The sequence below is a fragment of the Choloepus didactylus genome, chromosome 9 (genome assembly GCF_015220235.1).
Source record: "Choloepus didactylus isolate mChoDid1 chromosome 9, mChoDid1.pri, whole genome shotgun sequence".
Taxonomy (NCBI): Eukaryota; Metazoa; Chordata; class Mammalia; order Pilosa; family Megalonychidae; genus Choloepus; species Choloepus didactylus.
The window spans coordinates 118476206-118489100 of record NC_051315.1 but is presented as its reverse complement, the minus strand read 5'-3'; the positions used below and the strand labels follow the sequence as shown (position 1 = coordinate 118489100).

General features: G+C 38.6%; 1 protein-coding gene across 1 annotated transcript in view; it reads right to left on the bottom strand.

Moving 5' to 3' along the window:
• Positions 1-12895, bottom strand: part of NYAP2 (neuronal tyrosine-phosphorylated phosphoinositide-3-kinase adaptor 2) — a 279845-nt gene that overhangs the window by 103596 nt on the left and 163354 nt on the right. The gene's annotated exons all lie outside the window — the stretch shown is intronic.

The following is a 12895-nucleotide window of genomic DNA, read 5'->3' as shown; positions in this document are numbered from 1 at the left end:
TGGAGCAGAAGAAACTTAGGCATAAAAATTCATTTTTTCTGGCACCTCAGACTGAAAAAAATTTGGCTCACAGAGCATAATTTTATTCAAATACAGTTTGACAGTGTATGAGGATAAACGAACATAGTATAATAAAGAGCCCAGTGCTGAAAGCCTGTGCTTTTGTCCCAGTCCTGCCATCTACCCATGTTCCTTGAACTCCTTTCTTCATCTGTAAAATAGAAGGGAAGGGATTGGACTGATACATCTGAGATGGCTTTCTACACTGAAATTGGAAACTCTGGCATTTTGCAGTTGTAAGGTGGATAATGTGCCTGGTTACTGACAGAGCCAGGTTAAACAACCTAGCCCACTGAATATATTCTTTTATAATGGGACCAAATGTTGCCATACAAGCAATGATTTAAACATGAACCTGCCCAACATGTTTTATGTACACACAAGGAAAGGGACCAGTAGCTGTTTTCTTCTTGGCGGTAACAGCTTTGATTATGAAAGGACAGTGTGAGGCTTAGATTGTAAATAGAAAATGAAAAGGAGATCAGTGGAGCTAATGTGCAATTCTGAACAGTAACTCATTAGAAAAAAATAATTATTTTATGCAAGTACATGTGAGATTGAAATCTGGATGTCAGATAAAAATATGTAATTATAAAAAAAATAAAGTTTCTAGCACCTGGAATTGTACCTGGCATACAGTAGGTGAGAAAGAAAGAGAAGGAGAGGGAGAGGGAGAGGGGAAGGGAAGAGGGAGGGAGGGCGGGAGAGAGAGAGATGGAGAGAGAGAGAAAGAGAGAGAAGTTAGGGAGGGAGGGAGGGAAGGAAGGAAAGAAGGAAGGAAGGAAGGAAATAAATGCTTAAGAACTTAAAATGCTTATGTATTTACTTATTTGGGTTTCAAGATTGGCTTGAAACACAAATGCCTAATGTTAATTTTATGGTGTTTTTTCAAAAGTATAGACTTTATCAACTCCGGCCACTAAATGAAAAACAGGATTCCAGCCTTTGAATTTCTCTTCTCATCATGGATAGGTCATATGGCCGCATTCACTGTTCAGTATTATGGAATTTGGCATGAGGCCAACTCTACGCTTCAGTCAGGTTCTATATTGACCATTTTTGTTGCACATTAATAACCAAAGAGATCTTAGCTCTTTTATAGGAGCCTCAAATCAGATGGAGATACAATATATCGTTCCATGCTCTGATGGTGATTCCTCCTCTAACTGGTTTCAATTCTTGTTCCTAGTTCGTACTCTACAATTTGAGTATGTAACAGCCTAGTCTTCAAAAAGCTTTGCCATATCCCACGTGCTTTCAAATCCTTCAAGCACAGGAGTCTCTAGTCCTTAACCTGGTGGATTCAATTTTGCTTTTTATTATGGAATATATCTGAATGCAAGTGGGTACTTTTAGGCCTTTCTTTTTCTTCCTCAGATCTTGGACCTAGGGGTCCATGTTAATTTGAAGCCCCTATAAAAATTATTGACACCTGAGCTCACAATTCCCCAGGGGACATAAAACTCAGGTATGGCATCACTGTTTTGGCCTAATAGTTTCCTCCTCAATCTTTTCTATTTGAAAAATTTTAAGATGAAAGGAAGGAAGGAAGGAAAGGAAGAAGGAAGGAGAGAAGAAAAGAAAGAAAGAAGAATCCAAGCCCAGGGAAACACACATTTTACACCAACATGGAGTATGAGCTGGCCTCCTTAATGTCAGCTACTTGTAAGTCTCAGGAAGCTCTCTATTGATTTCTCATGGAAGTGGGTCAGGACTGCTTTTAACTGTAGATGCTTCCTACTGCAGGTTTCATTTAACAGTGAGGAGTGAATATTAAAATTTTATGTGCAAAGCAAACCTCTACTTAATTAGCATCTGGATAAAGACGGCTAGGAAAGGCACAGAAGTTAATAAAAAATGAGAAAACTGACACTAAAGTATTGCAGCACCTGTTTCTGTGTCTGTAGCCTTTCATTTATGAGAAATAATATGGATCATCATTTTTCATGGATTGCCTACTAGATGCCAGTTCATCCATGTTTAGGAGGTTAGTGTCCTCTCTATACATTTGTGGGTACACAGGTTTTTAAATAAAATTCAAGTGTTTGATAAGTTCTCTTTTTTTCTGATATTATATTTTTCCAAATGCAAGCCTTAAAATGCATTGAATGGTAAGTAACCACTTTAAAAGGAAATAAAATTCAATATGAATGTGCTTGGAAAACTGTAACACTTCACAACTCACTTCTTTAACAGTCTTCCATCTGTATACTAAGTATTTGTGATAATTACCACTATGGATCTTCTTGGTTTCCACCTAATTAATTGGCCAATACCTATACCTTTTATTAAACAAAGCTTTTCTCTTAAAAGATAAATTGCCCATAACCAGGAAAATTAAAATATTCATTTTATCTTAAAAAACACATTGACAGTCAGGTTATATTGAATTTTTTCCTCTGCTGAATAAATCGACTTAGGCAATTATGTTATTGTGTTGCCCAACCCTTCAGTGAACCAAGATGGCACCTTATTCTCAGAGTTATTCTTTATAGGGTCATGGTACTGTGCTCTATTGGGTGTGACTTTCCTCCACCTTCGATATCATTCAGCTCCCTCAAAACAGTCTACCTCCCCATGAGAATGGGGAACCGCTTACATTCTCTCCAATTCTTTACACTCTGCACATCACTTAAGATGTCAGATCCTTTAACCAAGCCTAACTGAAAAGAAAGTTGCTCAAACAGCAATGGAGAATCTCTGAGGATTTAATTCATTCTAAACCTTATCTACTTTTTAATAAAATATTTAACTCTTACCACAAGTATGTAGAGGTCAAACAATAGCCCCTTACAGTTGCACAGCTATTTACATTTTACAAGGTGTTTTCCTGTACATGTTCTGTTTAATTTTTCACAATATCCCATGAGGTAAATATGAAAAAAACTGAGACTCAGAGAGTTTAATTGACTTTCCTTAAAAGCATAGCTACTGGATGGCAAATCTACCTTTTGAATCCAGGACACCCAACTTCTATATGTGTGTGTGTGTGTGTGTGTATACATACACATTCTGCATTCTACAATAATTAAGTTGGTAAAAGAGTTTTTTAACCAAACAAAGATATGTAAATGTTAAGTTTTTGTTCTTGATCATCTTCTGGAAATTAAACAGTAAATGAGCTGTACTCAATTCCATGTACAATCCACTGATAATTTCACTACCTACAACACGATATTCTGATACTGCTTCAGGAATCATGCAGTGAATATCTATCCTATGCTATTTTTCATAGACCCAACTTTAACTTTTAATAAAATATTTAGATTAGATTGTGGGTAACTTGCTTTCATTTTCCTTGCTGAGCAATGTCTGGTTTCCCCAATCAGTGAGAGGACTGATTCCACTTTTGACTATTTTATATAAAAGTCATCTAAGCCTGAGTTCTTTACTGATTTTCTTTGGAACAGTTTGTTCCTAAATATCTCCACTATTACTGATCTGTACATTCTGTACAAAACTCAGATTATTACTAATAATTGGTAATCATGGCAATTCTCTTGGAATTCGCTGTTTATTAAAAAAAAGTCAACTTTGAAAAATCAATAAATTCAAAATATAAACTGCAAAACACAGTCATAGGGACCATGGGTACTTAGAAAAAAATGAAATATATTGCCTAGTTGTCAAAAAATTTAGCAATTGACTGGGGAGAGGGCTGTTGGATTCACAGTTATACACTCAGCCACTTGTTCACTCAACAAAAACATATTGATCATGCAATTTGCTTCAGAAAAGGCACTAGTCACTTTTAAGCATGTGGCATTGGGGGTATCATTAAGACATACAACTAAAAACATCTAGCTACTATTTTGGAGGCAGGGCATGAAAATATGACGCTAATAACTTCTTACCTTGTACTATCTTATCAGTGTGTATATGGAAACCATATAGTTTGCAGTAAGATCAGTCATCTAATTTGTGGGACCCAGTGAAAAATGAAAATGTGAGGTCCCTTGTTCATAAAGAAGGAAAAAATAAAGCATGTTCCTTTCTGTGGTCTCTCTCAAACTTATGTGGCATTTTTATTTGCTATTTAATGCCATGCTTCCTTTGGCATTGGGATACTTGCAGGGTGAGTGAAGACCCTCACCAGTGATGGGGACCCTGCCCAGCAACTCAGCACAAAGTGGTGCATGCCTGACCCCGACCCTACCTATACCTGCCCCAGGTTCCCACATGGGATGGGAGGAAGCAGAGGTTGCTCCCTAGGAGGCCGGGGAATGGGTGGCCAAGAACCTTCCAGACTAGGCAGTGGAGGCATGATCATGGATGAGCCAAGTACCTGTACCTGTCACATACTCCATTGTCCCACCAGGCTTCACTTACAAAATACCAATTTAAAGATAAAGTTAATATGGAATGTAATTCTGTAGTCACAAAGCGTTAAACCCCAAGTGCAAGGCTCCCTTCCGAGCACTGGATCTTGTGCAACTGCACTGGCCACACATCTATGAAATTGGCCTTCACTGGAGCTATACCATTAAGTTTAATCTTACGGAGAGTTGACTCCCTAAGAGTGTTTTATATTTTATATAAATAGAGGAGCATAGCTTCCAGAAAAAAAAAAAAGTCTTTACTTTGGAGGGGACTGGAGAATATAAAACAAATCAAAACAAGAGAAAAAGGAGATAGAAGGGACAGAAAACAAAAAAAAATGAAGATTTCGTGTTGCGTGGAAATCAAGAGAAACGTCTTTGGGCAGAGTAACCAACTATGCCAGATATTCCATGAAGATTTAAGAGAACCAAGAGAAAGAAAAGGCCAGGAGCAGAGAACAATTAGGAAGCCATGTGTAACTTTGGACTGAGGAGAAGAGGAAGCCAGGCTGCAGAAAATTAAAGATGGAGTGAAGGAGAGAAAAATGGAGGAAGCAAATACAGAATATTCATTTGAGAGGTTTGTCTGTGAGAGGGCAGGGAGAATTAAGGCTGGATGTAGAATCAAGCTGATTTTTTTTTCCTGAAGCATCGTAGATAATGTTATTACAGTCTGTATTAAATAACCATAAACATAGTTTGGTTCAAAAGCAAAGTGAATTCTGCAGACGTAAAGTGACAATGAAAATCAACCAAAAAGGACCTGGGTTTGAAACTTCTCTTAGACCGTTTCAACATTGATGAAAAGCTTTCATAATTTTGACACATCTCTCTTGTCATTAATCATGAGTTAGTGGTTAATAGCTAATCAATCAAATAATGAAACTACTTTGTGGATTTAGAGGCCAATTTGATATCTGAATGTGATAACTTAGAGTAATGAGATAGTAAGATAGTCTAATGAATTCACTTCATTTCTGATCATTCTGTTTGGGACTGCTAATATCTAAATCCTTTCCTAGACTTCTGTTCTTGGGAATCTAGATTTCTTACTCATGACACTGGAAGAAAAGCCAAGGTTGTCTTATACACCCATAGCATTGAGGGGGCCTTATGGTTGAATAATACATGGATGCCCCATCTCTACTTTCTCATTCTTTCTACCTAGCTTTTTCCTATACCTTTTTTCCCTTGTCTTAATCATATCAGTTCCATCTATAAAAAGGGGATAGATTCAAAAATAGAAAAAATATTTTTTTTAATTGAACACAACTGAAACTTTACCAGAAAAAAAACGTAGGGGAAAGTTTTCCCTCCACCACCAGTTGTCAGAAGAATATTATAGACTTTTGGATTTCAAAAGTTTCCTTTAAGATCAACTGTTCTGTGTATACCTAACTAGACAGCACATGATGCTTCAGAGTCCAGGTTACTAACACCCCACTTCTCCCTCAGATTCTCCTTAGTAGCTTTACTCCTTTCATTTGGGAGTAGCAATATCCCAGATTCTCTAGTTGATTGGTTCTTCTAGTTGGAGTGGAACATTTAATTAACCCAGCTCCCATCAGCTAACAGCAATAATGAGTTTGCTTCAACTGAGAAATAGCCATGCACCACTACAGATATCTTATTAAGTATTGGATTGCCATCCACTAACTGAATTCTGGGGAAAAAAAAAAAACAGCTTTTTTTTTTAAATTAAGAAAATCATTTCAAATATTTTTTAATTGAAATCCATTTTTATCTGGGAATACACACACTCTCAAGACAACTAGTCATAAAACAATAGCTTTCTGGATTTATAGGGTTTCTTCCCTCCAAAGAGGTAATGACTTAACGGAATGACTATTTCAGTTCAATAATGCATAATGTTAAGCAGATTGGAATTTCTTCTTTAAAATGTTAGTCTCTATTATTTTCCTTAAAAAAATCCACTTTTCCATCCCCAAATCATGAGAAGTGATAAATTTGTGCAGCCCATCCATTTGTACCAAAACTGAAGATAATTTGACAACTACAAAACAGTCCATATTTAAATGCTTTATGACTATCTTCTTTATTTCTTTTCCCTAATAAATCTGCCCTGAATGGAGGGACATTCTTTTAAAGGTGACACTTAGGAGCAGATGCAAAGAATTCAGCATTCAGCATTGCATCTTTTGTTGCTGAATGACTGTATTGATTTCAGTGTGGAATTTTCTAAGTCATTGCTGCTGATGTTTTTCACTTCAGAGTTAAATTTTTATCATATAACTTTTGTTTCCTCAAGTTCAATACCTGTCTCAATTTGCTATGCCTATTAATTCAACATGTTCAATAAATATTTATCATGTATCAACCTTGAGTATGATCACACTGGACTTGATGCTATAGGAAATAAAATGATGAATAAGGTATAGCCCTTGTCTTCCCTGACCTTTTGTCCTAATGGAGAAATAAAATAGAAAAGAAACTTTAAAATCAATCAGAGTAAGTCACATTCCATTACAGAAGTACAGAGATGGTGCTCTCAAAGGTTGAAGGAGAGAGTGATTACTTATAAGCAATAGCATAAGGAAAATTCTGTGAACAAGATGGTAGACTCTACATTGGGACTCAAAAGATTAGAAACATTTTGTTTGATAAAGTTTCTGGGGACATACTTCCAGCAAAAGAGAACAACAGAAAGAGATGGTTGCAGGAAATGTGTATTTTGTTTCAGGGGTCTACAGATCATCCAGTTATTCACAGAAACATCAAACAACTGAGCCAAAAGGGCCTCACAGATTTAGCATCTAATATTTTAATAACCGTAGCATCTAACAATTTTTCACATTTGAAAAAGTGTGAAAATTAAGGAAGTAAGAGGTGAATGACCTTATTGAAGTCTCAAAGCTTGTTAATACTTGAGCCAAGATGGAAACCACCTTTGTGCTGCCCAGCCCTGACATAGCCGCCTAGATCATATTTAATTAGAATGCAGGATGCACGTAGGGGAGTATGATGTGGCCAAAAGGAACCACCTTACTTTGACCTAATATTTAATTACTTATAGATGTCAAAGTGTTCAAAACACATGATATTATATAAATTGTTTCCTCTTTGAGGGAATTCAACAGGAGGCATATAAATCAGTCCTGGTATATTTCATGTGTGTACAACTAAAATACAACAGGGGCAATCTTGGATTTTTAAAAAATCTAGACCAGTGTAGCTTTATTTCTGAATTGAAAATGTTTCTGCATTTTATAAATCTAAAGCAGTGAGGGCTCTTCTTAAGGCAGAGTATTGCTCATTAAATAGCTGACAAGAAATTGCACTTAAGGATTCAGCAGCCAGAGAGTATAAACACAAGGGATAAACACGTCTGCTTGCATCAATCAAAGACAGCTGCCATATACCCCAAAAAGGTGAGCAATTATTTATGAAATTATGTCTTCTTCAGTGATTCTTTGTTGCAATCCTAGGAGAAACTGAATGAGAAAAACAGACAATGTCATGGTCCCAATTAACCAAGGAGCCACATGCATTTTCAAAATCAAGGAATTTTACTTATACTCTACTTAACCTCATCATCCTGGCAAGACATTTATTTAGCTTCAAAAAAATATATAATCAAATAGGCCAATGCGTTCTTGTCTTGAAGAATTGCAACTGTATTTTTTTTAGAGGTAAGCATGTCACTCCATAATAACTATACAATAACACAAATCTAAATAGAAAAGAGGTGACGCTAAGAAGTATTTTTCATGGGGTTCTTTTGGGTTGTTTGTTTGTTTTACTAAAGTCCAATATCTAGTTTAGTGATGCTAGAGACCTCATTGCCATTTAACATTGGCTGGCATTTTTGATCAATCTCCTTTTTCCCCCAGGATAGCCAAAGGCCATCAATCCATCAGGCTATGCCAGACATGGCCAAGATGCAAGCAGCTGAGGACAAAAGCTCTATATCCCTGGGGGTAGAATCATCTAGTTGGTAGCTCAGTATTGAAAATCTGACAGACTAAGCAACTTTGCAAATGTATCCTTAAGTTATGCTTGGAGGCACTGAGGTGAGTGTTCACATCTCTTTTGCGCAGGTAATCTAGGTGATTCTAAGGCCCGTGAGCACTCCACATGTCTTCAGGGGCAGCTATAAGCCTGGGATTCAAAGCCCATTGCAGTGATTGGGGTTACTCCAAGGGGAGTTTGGGAGGGTGCTAGAAAAGTTTCCCCATCCCCTTCCTCAACTGAGATTCCATACCAGCTTGCTACTGACAATAACCATAAAGTAGTCCATATCATTTGACGTTGGCTTTCTCTTAGTAAGCAGATATCCATAGGGACTATAATACCATAAGCCAAAGGGTTTTGATGAGAACTGGAAATTTTAATGGCCATAGGGAGCAGAATGAAGTTACAGAGATTGGTCAAGTAAAGATAAAGCATGATTAAGACCAGAAATTCTGGAGCCAAATAATAGGGAGGAGAATGAAGTTACAGAGATTGGTCAAGTAAAGATAAAGCATGATTAAGAACAGATTTTCTGGAGCCAAATAGCCAGGGGTCAATTCTCAAGTTTATTCCCTATGTGTCTCGAGTAGGTTGTGCCTCAGTTTCTTCAAGCTTTAAAATGGCAATATTATTATTATCTGCCTCATAGCAGTAGTATTGTAATGAGGATTGAACACATGTAGAACATTTAGAACAGTGTCTTGTACAAAGTAAATGGCATAAAAGTAGGTATATGCTACTGTTGCTACTGCTATTATGAAAGTGCTCTCAAGGGAAGAATCAGTCTCTGCCTCTTTTCCCAGGTCCTCACCACTAGTTACTTTGATGCTTCACCCTCTTGACTTAGTTGGTTTTAATATTGTTCCAGAGACAAACCTGCTTGAGGGAGTGTCATTTTCCAGCCACCACATCGCTCCATTCCTCCAGTAGCATTGTCACCGCCAACGCTTGAGATGAGATCCTTGCCTTGTAATGGTCATGAGAGCTAGACTCCTCATTAATCTCAAAGTGGCCACATGACCTGTCCAACCAGGGGCCCACAAGAAAGACTCTCATTATCAAGTTACAGTGTTCTCTTTGCCCCCTGCACCGAGCAGGCATCTTGTTCTGAGTTACAGCCCTCTCAGCAACCTGATTTCTAGCTATGTTTGGAACTCCCACTGTTCCACTCTGCTTTGGCCAGTCCTCCCCAAAAATGGCCTAGACCCACCCAGACAGGCCTCTGGCATAAGGACTGAGGGCAGGCCCCTGCCAGACTGACCAACGGCATCAGCTCCTGTCTAAAGCAGATCTTACTACTGGTTCTCAAACTTAAAATGCTGAGGAATTCTGATGAAATAAATGGGACAGACCTGGCCTGACCAAGACTGAGCTGAAAACTAAGTCCAAGGACAATGTGACGGTCTGGAGCTAGGTAACCCAGAAAAACATGTTCTTAATCTTACTCCATTCCTGTGGATGTAGACCCATTGTACGTATGATCTCTTTAGGATATTAATTCATTTATGATGTGATGTACATGAATTAGGTTGGGCTTTAATCCAGATTACTGGGTTCTTTATAAGCAGAATGAAAATCAGAAAGAAAAAAGAGTCAGAGAAGAACAGCCAGAAGCTGAAAGTCAATGGAACCTGGGAGAGACGAGAGAAGCCAGGAGAGGCTGCCATGTGAATTGCCATGTGACAGAAAACCCAAAGACTAAGGGCTGCCAGCAGCCATGCCCAGAACACTGCAGTCTTCAGGGAGAAAGCATCATCTTGATGACGCCTTGATTTTGGTCTTCTCCTAGCCTCAAAACCATGAGTCAATAAATTCCCATTGTTTAAGCCTATTGGGGACGATTAAGGTAGCATGTATAAAATCCACCCTCAGCGATGCCGGAGATATGCAACATGGCCGCTAGGGCTGATGCAATAGCGGCTTAAGTTGCCCTCAGCCTTCTACGGAAGTGATAGCCGTTCGCGCCTAAGATTTGCGCCTAGAGTGCTAGCTTTACTACCTGCCTTCTACCCCAGCAACAGTAGCCACCAATCCTGTGCTAGCCTTACATCTGCCATCCGCCCTAGCAACAGCAGCAGCCAATCCTAGACCACCACCCGCCTTTGCAGCCACCAATCCTAGGCCGCCACCCGTTCATACTAGCCACTCCCTCTACCTTAGGGTATATATACCCTGCCTCTTCAATAAAGTTTTGCAGCTTGATCAGAAACCTGTCTTGCTGTCATTCCTCGTGTCTCTTGTCCCATACCATTCTTCCCTCGCAGGAGCTGGAGCCTCGGTTGATCGTCCCGCCGGCCGGGACATAAGCCAACCATTGCATAGTATTTACTTTGGCAGCCAGAGGAAACTAATTCAGACAGACATTATATGGAGATTGCCTACCACTTGTTCCATTGTTAAACTCTCAAGGTCTCAGAGAGAATCTATAAGTAGTGAAATTTATTTCTCTGCTGATCTATCCAGACTACTCTCCCTGGCTGTTTCTCACACTGCCAACTACTCAGTAGCTTACTTAAGGAAAGGAAAAGTAGATTCATTAATTTCAAACTATTCATATTTTTCTTTCTCCCCATCTTTTCTTTCTTTTGTATAAATTCTTGTGGGTTTTTTTTTTTTTAACTTTGTAAGATGAAAGCAATATATTACAGGTTGCCCTTGTATACAAGCAAATAGTGTTGCTAATAATTAACCACATGTCCCTGAGTTATTCTTTGATAACAGGCATAAATATCACCTGACATTCTTGTTAAATAGTCATCATCCCAGGCCCAACCCCCAGAGTTTCTCACTAAAGAGGTCTCTGATAAGGCCAGGAATCTATATTCTTAACAACATCCAAGTGAATATGATAGAGAGGGTGCTGGACTATTCACCTAAGCCTTCCATGTCCTCTGCCTACCATTCTCTGTGGCATGAGCAGATCTCCCCAAGCCCTGGCCTGGGAGCATCCACAAACTCCAGGGCCTGGCTTGGTTTCCCTCTGAAACCACTGGAAGAAGCCTTGCTAAGGCAAAAGCCAGTCTGGGTGTGGCCAAACTAAATGAGAGCAAGTCTTAATCCAGAATGGCTGAAGACCTTATAAGCAAAGACAATTAGACACCGAAGCAGAAGACAGAGAGAGATCACCATGTAATTGGGGACTGTCATCAGCAGAACACCACAGACATTGAAGAAAGCATTTGCCAACACAGTGATTTTGGACTTCTAGTCCCCAAAACTGTGGGCCAATAAATTTCTGTTGTCTAAGAAAACCAATGTGTGCTGTTTGTCATAGCAGCCCTGGCACATTAAGACCATGGCTATTTGCTTGCTAAATTCTGCTGGGAAAAAAAAAAATCTTAATTTAAATAGACTTATAGTGTTTAGATTCTCCTAAGATAAACTATCATTATCCAGGTTTCCCAGTTTCCTTCTTGAGAAGTCAACAGTCTTGAGCATCTCAGATATAAATCCAAAAACTCCATTCAAGACCTGTAAGTGGGTTAAAGTAGCCTTTGAAAAGGACAGGTTGCACAATCCCCACACTTAAGTTCTCACACTTCAATCGAGAGGCTCCTCAGACAAGTTTATGTACCTGATTTCTTTGTCTACAAAAAATTAACAGTTTGATATTTTCATGAGGAAAAGAATAAAGGGAAGGTAGGAGGACAGAGGAGAGAGGAAGGCTAGGGGCATCAGCAGAACAAGACAGGGAGGAAGCAGGAAAAAACAATGTAAATGAATTTAAAGGATACAGCAGTAAAAGGCTGTTCAGTTCAACAACCTGGGAGAGCCCCTGAGGGCATCCCAGCCTGGTAATAATTAAGCTATCAACACTGTCACTGCTTGTACAAGTGATAGCCACCTCTGTTTTAGGCCTCCCCTGTGTAGTCACCGTGCTGGATGCTTTACGTGCCTTTGTGCATAGTAGGCTTGCAATGACCATCATGATGATCATCAAGATGGCTGGATTATGTTAGCACATCATTTCTTTTTATTCAAATGGGGCAATATGGAAATATGGAAATATGTTTTAAAAGAGTTCCTTCCAAAATCATTCTTTTTTATTTAAACTCATTTTTTAAATTAAATTAGTCACAGTAAGTTGGAATAGTTGCTTCACCAGCAATACCAAATATTTTAGGCATCAATTACCCCACAACATTCAGGAAAGGGGAAAGGTGTGTGTGTGTGTGTGTGTGTGTGTGTGTGTGTGTGTGTGTGTATGCATGAGTGAGTGTGTTTCAGTGGGGATGTGAATTTAGGTTTTTTTGCTTTGTTTTGTTTGCTTGCTTATTTGTTTGGGTGTGTTTTTAAGAAAGCCAATGGAAAGGCAAAGGTTACATCTGATTCTGGATTCTGCTGCATCATACCCATAGGGCCCGTTTATATCTATAATACAAATATAACACATCTAAAAGCCTTAAATGGCATATTTTTAAAGGATGAGAGGTGAGATTTAACAGTACAAATCTTATATCTCCATTACTGTGGAACATCATTGAGTGTGATAAAGCCTTTTAGCAATGCCAACCCACCATTTTTTTTTTTTTTAATACTAATAC